Source organism: Leptosomus discolor, chromosome Z, assembly GCF_034619465.1.
Source record: "Leptosomus discolor isolate bLepDis1 chromosome Z, bLepDis1.hap2, whole genome shotgun sequence".
In the NCBI taxonomy this organism is placed as follows: domain Eukaryota; kingdom Metazoa; phylum Chordata; class Aves; order Leptosomiformes; family Leptosomidae; genus Leptosomus; species Leptosomus discolor.
Window position 1 is genome coordinate 64,141,639 of NC_141419.1, and position 488 is coordinate 64,142,126.

Sequence of the window (488 nt, forward strand, 5' to 3'; positions counted from 1 at the left end):
GTGTCACAGGCCGAAGCCCTGCCTCCCTCCCGGCTCTCTCCTTCACCCCATAAGGAAGCGCCGCCCGCCCCGCGCAGCCCTGGCCGGCCGCGCACACCGGCCCCGCCGCCGCGCTCCGCCCGCCGCCCCCCCCGCCGGCAGCCCGCCCGGCCGGCCGGCCCCCACCCACCCTCCCGGCCCGGCCGCCGGGCCCGCCCCGCCGCTACCGCGGCTGGAGGCGAGTTTAGCTCTCCGTTTCGTTTTAAAAGGCGAAGTTTTGGAAGCCGCGTCCTCTTAAAGGAATATAAGCCTCAGGAGAGCGGAGCGCAGGGGGAGGAAAAAAAGAGAAACTCTGACTTACTGAAACTTCAGGAAGTGACTTAACGTCGTACAGAAAAGGTTTAGCAGAAGGGGGGGGGGGGGGGGGGGGGGAAGCTCCTGTTTTTCCAGTTTTCTTGGCATGCTTTAAGAAAAGCTTTGTCTACAGACAGTCTAACTGCTTTCATGGC